Source organism: Saccoglossus kowalevskii, chromosome 20 (genome assembly GCF_978046115.1).
Source record: "Saccoglossus kowalevskii chromosome 20, keSacKowa6.1, whole genome shotgun sequence".
NCBI classification, from domain to species: Eukaryota; Metazoa; Hemichordata; class Enteropneusta; family Harrimaniidae; genus Saccoglossus; species Saccoglossus kowalevskii.
This window is the reverse complement of record NC_140660.1, coordinates 26,010,072-26,026,537: the sequence shown is the minus strand read 5'-3', so window position 1 is coordinate 26,026,537 and position 16,466 is coordinate 26,010,072. Positions and strand designations below refer to the sequence as shown.

At 34.3% G+C, this 16,466-nt stretch overlaps 1 long non-coding RNA gene across 1 annotated transcript; it reads right to left on the bottom strand.

The window, feature by feature from the left end:
* Positions 1 to 10,213: 10,213 nt before the first annotated feature.
* LOC146730175 (uncharacterized) lies at positions 10,214 to 16,177 on the bottom strand. The gene is made up of 6 exons (XR_014927895.1): positions 16,097 to 16,177; positions 14,834 to 14,892; positions 14,428 to 14,589; positions 11,470 to 11,536; positions 11,078 to 11,130; positions 10,214 to 10,299 (listed from the first exon to the last, which is right to left on the bottom strand). It is a non-coding gene; the product is annotated as an uncharacterized LOC146730175 (long non-coding RNA).
* Between the last annotated feature and the right edge of the window lie 289 nt (positions 16,178 to 16,466).

Here is a 16,466-nt window from a genome sequence, read left to right as displayed (position 1 = left end):
TCAAATTTGGTACATACATTAAACATAATAGGACCTTGATGCACGTCATTTTTTGTGTGGATCGGGTTTGAAATGGCCGACTGGCGGCCATTTTGTTTTAAAGAATTCAGTTCTGTATCCGCATCTGAGACATGCCTGGATTGATCGAGTTTAAACTTCACACACACAAGGTACATCATCTCACAAATATGTATGTGCATTTGTTTCATGATCTCATTAACGATAGCCAAATGGCGGCCGTTTTAAGACCGAAAATGCATTGAAATCGCACATTTTCACCATTCCGAACCCGGATCTCAGTTATGCATGGACGGAATTTGTTCAAATTTGGTACATACATTAAACATAATAGAACCTTGATGCATGTCATTTTTTTTCGGGTCAAGTTCGAAATGGCCGACTGGCGGCCATTTTGTTTTAAAGAATTCAGTTCTGGATCCTTATCCGAGACATGTCTGGATTGATCAAGTTCAAACTTCACACGCACATGATATATCATGTCACAAATAGATATGTGCATTTGTTTCATGATCCGCTTAACAATAGCTGAATGATGGCCATTCTAAGGCCAAAAATGCATAAAAATCACGTATTTTCACAATTCCGGAACCGGATCTCAGTCATGCATGGATGGATTTTGTTCAGATTTAGTACAATGTGTTGTTACATATGCAAGTGCATTTCGGATCAGACCACTGAAAGTGGTCTGAGATTTCGGTCATGATCTGCTTTGAATGTGTATGTCACTCCACAGTCCCTCTATCAGTCTATCTATGATAGAGGGACTGTGGGTGTATGAATCAGAATCAATCAGAACGATGTGTTCAGAAAATTAAAATGCTGATATAATTATACGCAGATTACGTTAATACACGTGACTCTATGGCGAACCATGGAGGGAGAATGGGCGAACAAAAAACGCAATTAGAAATAGGTTTTGATTTAAAAAAAAATCAATATAATGAAATATTGTGATGAAAACTGTATTTTTATGGATCTTAGTTTATCACACGCATAAATGCATACATAGCCATATTAAAATAATTATAGTTAATTTTTATTACTTGCTCACACAACTGCACAAAAAACAAAAATGAAACTGTAACTTCAAACCCAACTTTGATATGCACAGGTGCAGTTTGTGTGACATAACGCCCTCTTGTGGTGCTGTTATGCAAATACTGTATGATTTTTAATAATGAGTACTTTATGTAATTAATTGTTTCAGTCACGAACAAAGCTTGTAAATTCATAGTTTTGTAATTTATGGCGTATTGTGCGTTATCATGTGAACGTGTAAAGGGCCACTTTGTTGAGATCTTTGAAGACGTTACATTGGAGGAGAGAAACAACGAATGCTCTAACAGCAGTGGAAGAATAGTCATTGAGTCAAGGCGGTTTACAAAATGTATCACGTGCAACGCGTTTCCTGTAAATGCTGGAAAGCGAAATAACGAAATAGCGAAATAACGAAATAGCGAAATAACGAAATAACGAAATAGCGAAATAGTGAAATAACGAAATAGCGAAATAAATAAAAAAGGAAAATATTTACAGTATGTGGAACATTGTATTAATATACGTCATAATGCAAAACACTAGTCACGGTGAGTTATTTAAAACATACGACTCATGATCGGAAAATATGACTACAGTTCAGAATTGCAGACGGATATTAAGTAACTTAAGAGCATATCAGAAGCAATTAATATAAAATATTTGAAAAAAAAAACAGCAGTCAAAAGTCAAGAATGCCAACAAGTGCATTTACGCCATGCCAACCGATTGTGTCCATTGACCGACGTTGGCGGCGCCACAGTATGTAAAGCTATGTAGGGCTCATTCCACTAATTTGAACTCGACAATGCAAACATATGAGATTGCTATATGAAAATGGTAAACAAAGTTGAAAACTGGGAAATCAACATGCCAGTAATAAACCACATGGAAACGCACATGTTGGCCAGTTAAAACTCTTGCAAAACTTTGGAAAACAAGACCACCAACTGTATTTGGATTGCACCTAGAGAAATCACTGAAAAAACACCAAGATTAGAACATCCAAGTAGACACAGAATAAATCCACAGCTGCTATAAAGGGAACATGTTGTCTCGCCTTTAACACAGAGGATGCACGTCCTCAAACAGGTCGCACATGAAAAAAACATTTTTTTAAATTTCATTGATTCTTGCAAGCATTTAAATTGATGAACCTTGATGGCCACTAATAAAACCGTTTTGTGCATGTGTGCGTTTTGTGAATTGTGATGGCTATAAAGAAATCAAATCATCATAATTACCTAAAGTCCATTTGCATTCAGCTCAAGTTCTTGCTTCATATATATAATTTTATCTCTCCTCCCATCATTATTTTATGTGATCTGATCACACATTCGCTATCCTTGTGGTTAGTTGATGGTTACAGGTTTTTAGCTATCAGTTACGTGTGCATTGTAGTATTTCATGTTATCCCATTTATTGCAAACTTTTTAACATTCCTCTTTTATCAGAACTATTCTTGATCTTCTCTTTTTATATAAAATTGTTAATTCTTCTTATGACTGCCCTGCTATTCTTGCCAATATTTACTTTTGTTCCAAATAGGTGTTTGAGACGCAAACCATTCGTTTTTTAAACCTGACTGTGGATCAGTCAACTGCAGGAAGCATTCGTCACTTTTAAGGTGTATGACATTATTAAATGACATTTCATTTAAATGTAATATTGATATTTTTTCATCTTTATATAGTTTTAAAACTGTACTGTATAATTATTTTTAATTTTATTGTGTTACTTTGTCATGTTGATGTTTATCTGCTTATATTTGTATTTTCTTTATGTATTGTTTATTTTTTCCAGTTCTGTTAATGGTTTTGCTCGAACTGTGTAATGAATAAATAAATAAATATCTAGGTCAAAAATCGTTCAAGCGACATTGTGTTATTATGAGTCAGTTGAAGTGCTATTTAAATGTGAAAAAAGGGAATAATTTTGAACTGATTAAAAATCTTCAGTACATGGGGAAAATTTTTATTGGAAGGGGTAGACAAAATAGGTGGGAGAACAGTTATTGACATGCCTTTTAAAAAAAAATACGCAGAAAGAATGCTTTGGCTAACATGACTCTTTAATGATAATAAACAATAATAAACAAGCCATGCATGGCACAGTCTCAGTTATTAACATGTCAGACCTTCAGTGAGTTTTGAAAATGAGATTACATTAAGTACTGGTTGCAGACATTTCAAAATGCCCGATTGTAGTACATTTTAAAAACCATAATGGGACCACAAGCAATTTGTTTTGACAAAATGACTGCATGCCATGATATACAAGTATGAATGTTGAAATGTTACTCTAGGCATGTCTGAAGTAATATGCATGGAAATGTATTCTTCAAACTATTACAAAGTTGCCCATTGAGACTCTAGATTAAATAAATATAGATGAATGGATACAAACCAACAACACAATATCTTTGCATATTAGCAAAAGTGAGTATAAGAGTCCAGAAACAATGCAATAATACATCTAAACATTTTGGGCAGAAAATACTGGCTGAAATCATAATTCCATAACAAAAATTAATGTTCATTGTATGATACTACATGTACTGCATTTATCAAAATGTCCCTTAAAAATAATAGAACTAAATTTGTATACATGTAAAAGTTAGTAGTACAGCAACATATCTAAGCAAAATTTGACAAGATAAGTACTAAGCGTTCCCCAATTAATACTACATGTACTGTATTAATGTTCCCAAATAATAGTGCAGTGATATATATATATAATCAAAATAAAAAAATGGTCAGATTTGAAAAGGCGAGACACAGAATAGCAATTCAATCAGACAAAATGCTAAAAATGTTTAAAGAACATAGAATTATCAGTTAATCTGCAAACTCTCATTGGTAAAATAGCCTTCTATTATGGATATGCAAGAAAAAAAATTGCTACCAGTCCATCATGTGTATCAGTAATCCTGCAGGTTAAACCATCATACCAAAAGCACAAAAATTATGACTACTGTAGAATACTTTATTTTCGCTTGCAATTTATTTTCGCTATAGGGATGATTCCGTGGAAATAAAATCTAGCGAATATACTTTTTTTCCTATATTTCACATTAAACTCATCAAAAATCAGTGAAAATAAATTCCATACAAAACGGCCAAAAAGCCTTTTCAGCGAAAATTGATTCCAGCGAAAATAAAGTATTCCACAGTATTTGTTATATTAACTTCAGCCATTTGTCAAAAACAATCAAACCGGAAATACACATGTCAACCATTATGCCCTGTCACTATACCAACTCTGAACCAAATCAGTCAAAGCATGTCTGAAAATGACAAAACCTTGAACAAAATAGCCACAAATCGACCGTTATGAATCAAAATGCAAAAAAAAGTGAAAAATGAAAAAAAAACAAAAAAAAACATCAGGTAACCAAATAATAAAAGCCTCACATCAAGTTAAAATAAATCAGTCTAAGTATGTCCAGACAAAAAACCAGTTTAGTGCATTTTCAGTGCAATTGGCCATCTTTGATCAGATTACAAAATCGATGCACATGCATGTCCCAGATAAGGTCCTAGCTATGTGTAAAATTTGGAGAGAATCTATCCAAGGATTACAGAGATACAGAGATGAATGCAGGAAACTAAACCTGTTGTCTGAAAAGATAAATCTATTATTTAACTTTATTTTCCGCTTTTGAATGCTTCTAAAACACTTTCATATTCAGGAGTCTGAATATGGTCTTTGACCTCACTGTGTATTAAAAGCTGCCTAGCCTGAAAAAATGGATAGACACGACGTACACAGTTCAAATTTAAATGATAATACGTATTTTGAAAGTTAGTGGTAGTCATTTTCTCACCAACCTTGTTGTAGTATTCTCGATGATCAAGGTGACGGATAATTAAATCATATGGTGGGTTTTGATATTTTTTTGCAAATTGCAGTTGACATCCATAACACTTTTTAATTATCCCATGCATGAAGGTTAATACAAATGGATTATCAGGAGTCCAACTGTCTGGGTTACTAAAACTATTCAGAAAATCAACATTCTCTGTAGAAGATGACGGATTTACTCTCCTTACTGTATTCCCTTTTCTTCCGGCTCTCTGTCTTTTCTTTTCATGACCTTCATTCGCTAGTAAAGTTAAGTTCACTCTGTCCTGTTTTTTGTGCCACTGTAGATACAAATTTAGTGTACCATGCTTCTCAGAAGCAGCAACAGCATGAGAACAAATGCACTTTGACTTATAATTTGGACACTCACACGTGACTTTTCCATTGTGAAAAATAAGTACATAATTTGGCTCTTTTCTATTACTTTTAACACTAAAAGCTGCAATGGCATTGTCTTTTAATATTGGAGCTTCACATATGTTCTTTTCATCCATCAGTAGCGCCTCCGCTTTTTTTTCAATAAAATTTATCCCCGGAACTGACAAATCATCACTTAAGCTACATGACAAGACATTTCCAATATTTGCTGCAGAAGGGAATGCACATGTGATTCCACTGTCTTGAGTTTCCTTTTCACCATACATTTGCAGCATAGTCATACTCCGCAGCTTGTTTATATATGAATGTTTTTGTTGTTTATTCCAACTGTGCCATATATCACAGTCTATTCCATGGTGCACAAATTCACTTCTCAATTTGTACTGTCTTGATACTCCTATGATAGCCTGTACGTATTCTTCTTCCTGTGATTTGGCAAGTCTTTCAAGTGCTTTTATGAATCGTAATTCACCAGACATACGATGGTCCATTTCATCTTTAATACGACGGTTATTAATCTCACAATCGTTTGTGAAAAACTTTCGAGGTGGAAAACCTAAGCCTGCTCTTGAACGGACACCTGCCAGTAGACTTTCTTTAATAATTTCATCTCTATCTTTCAACCATTTCATTACTTCTTGAACATGAGGGGCATCCTTCCATTTATTACACAATTCAAAGTAAGCATGATCATACAAGTCACTGTCTTCAGTATCCAGCAATCCACTGTGATAGGTGGTTCCCCTTGTATACCCAAATATATCATTGCTATATACAGTTTTCTCACTCTGTGTCAATCCTAAACTCCTCAGGTGATCTTGAAAGTTGTTTTCAAAGTGCCGAAAACATCTTAACATCATAGACTTAGGAAATATATTTTTCATGGCATTAATAAGAGCTTTTTCACCATCAGTACCACAAGCCAGAACATTCCTTAATGCTGGTCTAAGTGCAACAAGTTGACTGAAGAAAAGGGAGAATATTTTTACATCAGAAGTGAGATGAATTAGAGTTGGCCCAATGAAGACTGGATTCTCGCTGTTTTTCTCTAAATTTTGCAAGCATTTCTTTCTATAGGTTGTTGGCGTTACACTAAATTTACCATTGTTGAATGTTGGGTCTGCACATAGAATACTGAAATCTGCAGGATCTGTGCAGTATTTAACCAAATCGTCCAGCTGCTCCTTAGTCCCGACAATAATTAGAGGCTCTGGTACACAAGCAATGTGCAAAACTGAATCTAAATTTCCCTCCTTGACATCTGAGATTATGGAAAACAGTTCATCTTTTTCTTTACCATACTTTCTGTTAACACCTCTAGTAATTCGGTTTAAATTATAAATCTGCTCCCGCCCACGTGGATAGTCAGATAAACTTGCGGCACAGAACACTCCACCTCTTCTCTCAGAAACAAGTTGAATAGTCTCTTTAGGTCTTCTGTTTTCACTTTCTTATCTTAGTTCTTTAACTAATGAAGGTTTTGTTTTTGTATAAACAGTCAAACATTTTTTTGCATTGCCATGTGTTTTTCTTGGAATAGAATGTGACTCACCATCAAAACGGTATTGTACAATAGCAATGTTGTTTACAATTTCATCACTTGAGTTCTTAAGGTAATACATTATCCTATGAAAATCAGGAAAGCTCTGGTGTGTATAATAGTGCCTATGTAGGTTAAATATCTTACGACTTGAAGCACCTGTGTTCTTAGGACCCAAAAATCTGAAATCTGTAGCTGAATTAATAAAGTAGGAGAGAACTGGATTACCTTGACATACAAAAACACCATTATCATCAGCAGTAAGATCTGAAAATTTTACATGTTCAAGACTAATAACAAAAGATACATTTCTTTGAACGCGCATAGGCTGTTTGAAACAATTTTTTTCCTTTTCTATGTCAGAAAATACAATATTTATAACATCAGCTGCGGTATAGGAAGTGGGCCGTGTCTCAAAATCAGGACACAAAAGTGGCTTCTGTGTAATGGAGCCATTGTTGTTGGCCCCTACAGTAATTTTAGTTGGAGCTCCAGTCATTGGATTATTCAATACATTATCTTCATTGGATGAGTCTGATGTTTCACAGATTTTGGGATTTGGTTTATGTTTTCTGTTTCCATGGATAGACTCCTGTACAGTTGTTATTTCACCATCTTTGAAATAGTACTGAATTACAACATACGGCAACATAATGTGCTTTTCTGTATCAAACACTTTGTGAATAATTCTTTTAAAGGAGGATGTTGCATGTGTGCTATACTGCCTTTTATACATGAAAATATTAAAGCCCTGTCTTGGTGTCACTGTCTTCACCCTTTGTATTTTGCCATTAACTTTTTTAATTTTAACATGCTGCCTAGGACATGCATGACCGCCTTTCCAAACACAAAATTTAATATCCGATTTCACTAAATCTTTGCTACTAATTTCCGAAGTGTTGATGACAAATGTAGCATTTTTGCGAATATTGCATGGCATAGTGTTACAGACTAGGTTTTTATCTACGTTTTGACATATAATTATGTCAAGCACCTCTTCTCTCGCCAATCCTCTTGCATTACTACAATACACAGGCCACTGACATGCTTGAGGACGATGTGTCTGTACAGAGTGGTCATCACTGTCCATGTCACTCAGCTCACTATAAGAAAACAAAGTACTTATAGGTAACATTCAATGTATATACCAGTAATGCATATGTATAGCATGAAATAAAGAATGTTTTGTGGCAGTCAAAAAATAAAATTGACTTATATTGAACCAAGAACCTTTTGCATGAGAGTGGACACTTTTCCCACTAGACAAGGTAACAATTATAAACTCCAGGCTAAGTCATATGGCTTTCCATCTATTATTTATGTGCTAAAAAGGAAGATACTGGTATATGCAAATTATACTTTGAGGCAAACATTATTAAAAGAAATTTGAAAAAAGGTGAGTGCACAGACACTCTGACACATACAAAAAACATAGCCCTGCATACAGTGCTGTGTGTACAGGGACGCGTTCGGTTGATAGATAGATGTCTGCGTACCTCCATAGACAAAGTCCGGGAGTGCACGGTAGTTGATGCGAAAGTTAAAAATAAGTAGTACTATTCTATTCTATTGCTATTGGTGTTAATTCCATAAAATAACAAGCAGTCTGTAACTTAAATTTAAAATATTCTTCAAAATTAGAAAACTGATACAAGTATCTTTATGAAACAAGCAAATATGACAATTTTGTACATGGCTACGAAATATTCCAGTTGGACACCAAAAATTCAAACTTGGTTGCCAATGGCAACCAGAAAAAAAAATCAAACTTTGAGGGCTGCTAAAAATATCTAAATAAAGATATCGTCAAAAAATGAAGCACCTGAGATCCTTCAACTATCAAATGTTCTAGAAAGTTTCAAAGCCATATCATTTATCATTTTTTCAGAAATCAAAACCATAGCAACGGACAGTCAGCAATACAGATGTTTTCATTCTTCATCTTGATTTATTACTGTACTGTAAGAATATTGAAGATAACTAGAGTACAAGTACATAAATAATACATAATGCCTTCTAAGACACTGTTGCAGCAAAACAGCAATGATGCACGAAGGGCTCCTGAATGTGTAATAAAGTATTATTATTAAATTAATAACAAGTCTGTCTTTTTTCAGGATGACCTCCCCCAACTATTGATTGGTCTAAGCCCTTGCTCCAAGACATGTAAATTAGTTCACTCATGTAGTGCCATAGTAGCATAGAAGAAATTTGGGGGGGGGCTAATTTTCATAATTTTTGGCAGATCGACTTCTCATGAACAAATTACCATCTATACTCATCAAGGCATCCACACACCAAAAATCGAGTCAAACGGTTCGGCAGTTTTTGAGAAGAAGTCATGCACAGACAGATAGATAGATAGATAGACGTACGACAGATGCAGGACAGAAACCCATCCCATAGGCTCAGCGAACCTATGGTCAGTTGAGCCAAAAACGACTAGTAAAGACAGAAAAATTGTAAACGCGTAGGTACTAAGGAATCATCCACCAAACGCCATTTTTGATTTAATTCATGTGAGAGAATGCAATTGTTTTTAAGGCCAAGTAGCCATTTCATCCACAATTGAACTCCGAACTGGGAGTGCTGGATATATATGTTAAACGATCACCATTTTTGGTTCCTTGGGCATGCTATTTCATTAAGCAAGCAGCTCCGCTGTTAGCAATGCACATTGCAATTAAAATCATTAGAAAATGAACAATATGTATAGTATCAAAGCAATCGAAAATATCACTTTTCACCAAAAATTACAAATTAAAATATTCACCAAAATTAGAGAATTTAAGAAATCATCATGAAATGAACAAATTCAATAGAGGTCTACCCAAGGTACATATACACCAAGTATCAAAGCATTCAGGCTTGTAGTTTTCAAGAAGAGGTCAAAAAAGTAAAACATTGACACGGACAATGGGCGATGACGGACAATCACTCATATGATAAGTCGACAGCGGAGCTAAAAAGTTATATTTTTCAAAGTCATGGACTTTGTCCATGGAGGTATGCAGGGCTGTGGTGTCTATCAACCGAATGTATCCCTGTGCACAGCACTGTACGCAGGGCTAACAAAAAAAACGTTTCAAACTTTGTTTCAAATGAAAATATCATAAAATACTGAACTATCACATGACACTAGCATGGTGATGATCGATATACCATATAAACTCTAGCTCTACTGACACTGTGGAATACAGTTTTTTCATTCAGGATTCATGCAAGTATTTTAAATATACAAGGTGATAAATCTATACCTTAGATCTATTTTCTTTGTTTGATAAGGTTCATCATTATCTTCCATGTACAGATCATCATCACTTGAAATTATGATGGGAGAATCTTCAGTTTGCATGCTCATTCCAATACCACTACCTTCATAATTTATACCAGTATCGTGACTTTTTGATCTAGTGTTGTCATAATTTGATAGCAGATCAATTGATGCAGTGTTTTGCACACTGTAAAAAGGACAAGACCATAATATGTTTAAAATATGACTGCAGAAATATTTGAAATATTTTTAAAAACAGTGATGGAAAAAAAAAATGGATACTAAATAATGAGCAACCAGAAAAACAGTTGCATCACACAAAACATGTTTATACGGAAGTGGTGAAAAAATAAATCAAAAAAAGTTTTCGTTAGAAAGAACTCCTGTGTGCTGAGAGTATTGGAGACACAGTAAAAATTAATTTGAAATTACTTGTACTTGAGATATTAATGGAAAAGCTGAAAACTAATTATGCAAATCAGGAAATTAATATGAACAGATTTGAGTGTAAAACTAATAAGGTCTGTGCAATGTAACAGACCATCTATGTACCAAGCTTCTTCAAAAACTGATGTATGGTACTTGAGATATCAGTGGAACAGACGGTCACACACACATACATACATACAGACACACCAACTACAAAGACTCCCATTGTGTGCTTTGCACACAGAAGTCAAAAATTGGCTTTTCTGATGTGTTTTGTCAGAATCAAAAAGTTTCAAACAAACTACTATTACTATTGTATAATATTTCTGAAGTAATGAATCAACTATCATTCAACTATTATATTATAATTTCAAGTATCAAATAACAGAAAACACATGTGCCTGCAGCATCATAACTCATACATGACAGTAGAAGATCAGCAGTCATGCATGCCACACTTTAATTTAAACATGGCTTTTACAATTCATTGTAGATGAGAATGAATACAGGCACTGAAATTGAGTAAAATTCCATACCTCTGATTTGTGTTCAGTGTTTTTTCATCACATCCTGCAACAGCAGATGATTCCTAACAAATGAACAATCAATGAAAGCTTAGCATTGTTGCACATGGCTATCTTTGTGATTAGAGGTGGACATAGGGGCTATATGACACAGACTGTATCTGCCATCAGAAAAATGCTTAAGATATTGGTAATAATGTCCAAAAAATGGTAAAGTATTATACAAATAAGCTAATTTTTATTTATGACCAGGCATCATAATATTATTGCACAGCCTCAATCATATAATGATACAATAACAAACTTGCCAAACTGCCTATTTGGCTCAAAGCATACAGTCACTGAAAAAAATTCTACCCGGAAATATTTGAGCCTATACTTGTCCCATCAATACTTTCACTTACTTCACTCATTGCTTCATCACTTGAACTGATGATGATATGTTCTTCAACTCTGGCAGTCGTGTGAAAACTATAAAAAAAATCACAATTAAATATAGTGTAACTATCATCAAAAAGCTAAAATATGTCGTGTAATAGAGCGGGAAGCAACCAAAAAGCATAATGAATCAAGTAGACCAATTGCTCTGCTGGAAATATTAGCATCAGAAGCACATCCAGCATAGAAACTCAAGTGAACCAACAATTGCATGTATTGTATACTTGATTATACAAATTTTGACCATAGACACACTTCTGTGATCTAAGTTTATGTGTGATACAGCAAATGCTCCTTTTTGTTTAGTACATGTTCCAGTTCTGACCTGTTAACTAAATGTCCTAGACTGCAAGTCACCTTAATATGTGAGAGTATAATATTGGTCCAGGCATGTCCGACGAACATATAAGGCACTGTTTGCACTACGTCTGACAGTGACACACAAGTCAGACAATTTCAAACAAATCTGGAACATATTCTAACAGGTTAAAATCCAAGTTAAATTTGAAGAGAATCAGTCTGTGTACAACTCAAACATAATAATGTACATACACAAAATGTAGGTTTTTTGTCCATTTTGGGCATTCTAAATCTGATTGAAAAATTCTGGAGCAAATGTATACCATCATGTATTAACTATGTACCAAGTTGGAAAAAATAGGTCATTGAACCATCAAGAAAATGTGATATACATATTTGCTAAAATTTGCAAATTAATACCTGTTTGCAAAAAGATGCTTTGCACAACCTTCAGCTTTGTTGGGTGATAAAGAAGAAGCTATATTTGCTTTTGATGGTGATTCAATTTCTTGTACTTTACACAATAGATGTAAATCAATGTAATGGCTCTGGACCTCTTGTAAGGTTGGGAAATGTTGATGACAGTCTTTGCACAAGTATCTACAAGTTAATATGAAAATTAAGACTTTCAACATGTGATCATTTGTAAGCAAAATCCAATTCCAGAGAACAATCAGAAATTGGGTGGAACCTTAATTTCACAGTGAAATATGCTTAAAGATGTTTAATACAGTTTCACAAATACATTGATAATTTTTCATTTTGCATATTGTGAGAGAAGAGTATTACAATCAATTTATGAAAAAACAAAATGACTGCCATTTTGAATTGAATCACTGAAGCACTATATGTACCTATGTCCCACACAAATTAACATATCGTTGAAACCATAATAAGCCATAGGTGTTGACTGACATTCTATTATTGATTCAGAACGCAGTCACTGATTAATTCGGTTAATCTCCGTCGGCGTGGAAAACGCCGTAATGTTCTATTTCACTTTTAAAGTTAAACGGTAGTTGTGTTCCAGTTTGTTACAGTCCGTGCTCAACTGTGGGTCAGTTCTACAAGTTTATGTATTCATCAGTTCGTTGAAGAGTTTCGTTCGCAAATAAATGCAGTTCATGTTATCAATTGATTTGTGAGAGTTTAAGTTCAAGTTCCACTGAAATCCTACTCAAGTTGGAATGTGGCCAACCGAACCCAACCACATAACAAGCACATGCGAAAAATAAACAAATACGACTTAAATTTGGCTAATTATTATGCAAATTAAATAATTATTATCGATGTATATAAACCCAAAACATTGCAATGTTTTTATGTACCAAGATTCATTAAAATCAGAGAAAGCTTAGAAAGAACTCTTGTGTGCTAAGAGTATTGGAGACAAGTTTCATCAAAAACCAACATATGGTTCTTGATATATCAGTGGAGCAGACAGACACATGCACATATATAGATACAGTGTCCACCCATACATAAACACACACACATACAGACGCACTAGCTGCTTTGCACACAGGAGTCAACAATTAAAAAAAATTACAATCTTCTGTGTAGCATTCAACCTTAAACATGCAAGAAGCCTGTTGATTAACGTAGTTCAGCTCTGATGCACCATGTAATAGCAATCCACAGTATTGAAGTTTATAATTCTAACAGAAAACTAATTATTAGTTATTGTTATACATCTGTCACTGTAACACCATAAGTTCCACTGTGCCGTAATTTTGCGGTATTGCACTGGGTATTTTCATCCCACTATATTAGGGAATCCAAATTCCAAATATGGAACAATTACGTGTTACATTGTCTTCTAATAATAAAAACAAACATGGCAGCCCACAGGGTTTGACAGGACCCCACACAAAGTTAGCTCTGTTTTAAACTTTTTGTATTTTGGCATTTCCATGATGTATCCTTTGAAGGAAAAGATTGATGTATAAAAATAAACTAAAGGTTATTACGAGGATACCAAAAAGTATGCACTAGACAGTATGCTGTCGCATCGACCTCCACTGTGCATCGGCCGATACTCCCGCTGTGCATACTTTTCGGTATCCTCGTAATAATCTCATATTATTAAAACAAAATAAATAGATTGGGTTGTAAATTTGTAAGTTGGCAAATTGACTAATTAAAATGCAACACTGAGTTTTTCTATCATTTTGCATAGATTTACGGAGTTTGAATAAAACAAAATATAACATTTTTGGGATATAAATTTAACATTATGCTTGCACACAGCACAAAAGTGAAACTATATCGCAAATCATTAAATGTTAACTACTGGAAATGTTAACCAGGTAGCTACAGTTTGTTCTGGGTATTGATGTCATCAAACAGGGAGACTCAAATAACATGATTGTCGAATGACAATAGATATCATTATTTCATCCACAACTGATCTGTTAAAGTTAAACTCTGAATATAGAAGATAAGCAATTATAGGTGTTTTGTAACATCAAACTTTGTAACAGTCAGGGGGTGACAGGAACGGTCGTAAAGTAATCTAGTCGGTGCATTACTAAAGGGAGGTGCTACCTAAGTACTAAATTTACACACACACACACAGACAAGACAGACATGTGCTTCACACACAAGAGCTATTTTTTAAATACCTTTTTCTGTTTTCATTGTTGCTTTTCTTACGAACTTTTCTTGTACCATGTACAAAAGATTTTTCAAGATATTGTTTCTTTGGCGTTGGGAATTTTGCAGTGTTTTTCTTAATTTTCCTTCCAGAAAAATTTAACAGTGCATCTTTTGTGCTTTCCCATTCCCTACATGTAAAACAAGTCAAATTATTAAAGAATATCTAAATAATTTCAAAAATATGGAAAAATCATACAACACTAATTTATTCATGGTAAACAGGCTTTGCTTAACATTTCATTAGTTCAATATTGTAAATATATAAATATGAGTGATGAAATGAAGCCAAACAAACTTAGTGTAATAAATTCTAAAATGATATCACTTTCCATAAGAGGGGGTATTTTAATACTTGTAATACAAAATGCTTACCACCGTTGTCTCAAGTAGCTTTTGTAATTTAGAACTGATGTGTTGTACCCGGGTAACCCCTGTAATAAAATGAAATTTTGATCATCACATTAAATTTTACAATACATTACAATACACTGAATATAAAATAAAATAATGTAGTTAAGGAGGCAGTGAGAATACTAGTTATTTGCATCAGGATATTCATATCACATCACACATTTTTTTAGTTTAATAAATGTTTTGGACAAGCATATGCAAATGTTCGATGCATCACAGTTCCTCAAAAAGTGGATGCATTAAAATAAATAAATTGTCAGCCATGATTCCCTTATTATGGTGAATGTTAATCGCTGAATCTGTTGCAAACAAATTTCCAAATTCTGGACACTGCAAAACAAAGAATAGAAAAAGCCCTTCTGGAATGTATGGTTATATGTGGTCTCTCTTTAGGGAACTGACATCATTCCTACTATGGTAAACATTGTTCTCAATTAATTTTACCAACACATACAAACACTGCCACTGCAAAGAAAACCAGCATAACAGGTTTCAAACACAAACATGCCGGGATGCGTTCACGAAAATGGCGCCATTACAAAACGTGCTAAATGTCTGACAAAGTGAGCAGACAGCACTACTTACTCATTTCAGAAAGTCATGTAAACTAATTAATAACCAACTTGAAAATAACTAAAAATACATATTACCTTATGTTGAATATAAAATAACACTTTTGTGAATATTGTTTGCACAAATCAAGCGATGGCACTGCGTTGTCAACCATCTTATGTTGCATTAGTTTGCTGTCACCAGAAAATATTGTCAGAAAACGGTCAACATTCAATCTTTGGAAATACCCTGTGACTGACAAACGTTCTTACACGTTATATATATCAATTCACTTACCACGTGTCGATCCGCCATTGCGTGTTGTACTTCTGAAACACACTCAACTGTCCCGCCACGACAATGAAGTTAGCTTTCTGATTTGACACGCGTGGTACAGTTTTTTTGCGCGTGTTCGTAATAACACGCACAAAGGATTGTGGGACAGAATCCTTAATTTGCTGGCATTCTTGACTTTTGACTGCTGTTTTTTTTTCAAATATTTTATATTAATTGCTTCTGATATGCTCTTAAGTTACTTAATATCCGTCTGCAATTCTGAACTGTAGTCATATTTTCCGATCATGAGTCGTATGTTTTAAATAACTCACCGTGACTAGTGTTTTGCATTATGACGTATATTAATACAATGGTCAACATACTGTAAATATTTACCTTTTTTATTATTTCGCTATTTCGTTATTTCGTTATTTCGCTATTTCGCTATTTCGTTATTTCGCTTTCCAGCATTTACAGGAAACGCGTGCAACGAGGACACTCATTGTCTTTAATGGAGTAGTAAAACTGTCTGGAACATCTAAACCTGCGTGGAATACTTTGGAACTCTGAGAGATAGTGGTGCAGAAAGTTACGCCTTTGTGATTGGCGCCTCGCTGGATCGACTGCCAGATAAACCCGGCATAATATTAAGCTGAAATGGTGTCTTGGTGAGTAACTTATTCTGAAAGGGATCCAAAGTTATTTGTGAACTGTTCTCACATGAACATTTATTGCGTGAACTCGGGGGACTTTCTATTTTCTTGTC